Raw genomic sequence first — 402 nt, forward strand, 5'->3', positions numbered from 1 at the left:
TGGGCGGCGCGAGCGGCGCGGACGGCACGGGCGGCGCGGACGGCGCGGACGGAGCAAAACCGCCGCAAAATCCCCCGCGAAAAAAACCGCCGCGGAAACCAACGCGAAAAAACCGCTGCGAAAACCGCCGCAGATCGGTAAAATGATCTATCGAAAGCAGATAGAAAAAATTATATAATATCGGTAATTACCGATCATCAATTTTATGTAAATATGACAGTAAAAATTATGTAAAAATATATATGTGCTGATAAAAAAAATTAAATGTTGGTATATAATATCGGTAATAAATTACCGATCGTCGGTACTATCGGTATTGTGTAATTATATGTTGGTAAAAATTATGTAATTAAATGTTATATAATATCGGTAAAAATTACCGACCGCCGTTAATATCGGTAT

The 402-nt window shown here is 40.0% G+C and overlaps 1 protein-coding gene across 11 annotated transcripts in view; it reads right to left on the minus strand.

Moving 5' to 3' along the window:
* The window catches only part of LOC116849333 (protein unc-79 homolog), a 736,358-nt gene that overhangs the window by 114,283 nt on the left and 621,673 nt on the right, over nt 1–402 (minus strand). The window lies entirely within an intron of this gene.

Source organism: Odontomachus brunneus, unplaced genomic scaffold (assembly GCF_010583005.1).
Source record: "Odontomachus brunneus isolate Ranch 3 - 2012 unplaced genomic scaffold, Obru_v1 Obru_scaffold_112, whole genome shotgun sequence".
Taxonomy (NCBI): Eukaryota; Metazoa; Arthropoda; class Insecta; order Hymenoptera; family Formicidae; genus Odontomachus; species Odontomachus brunneus.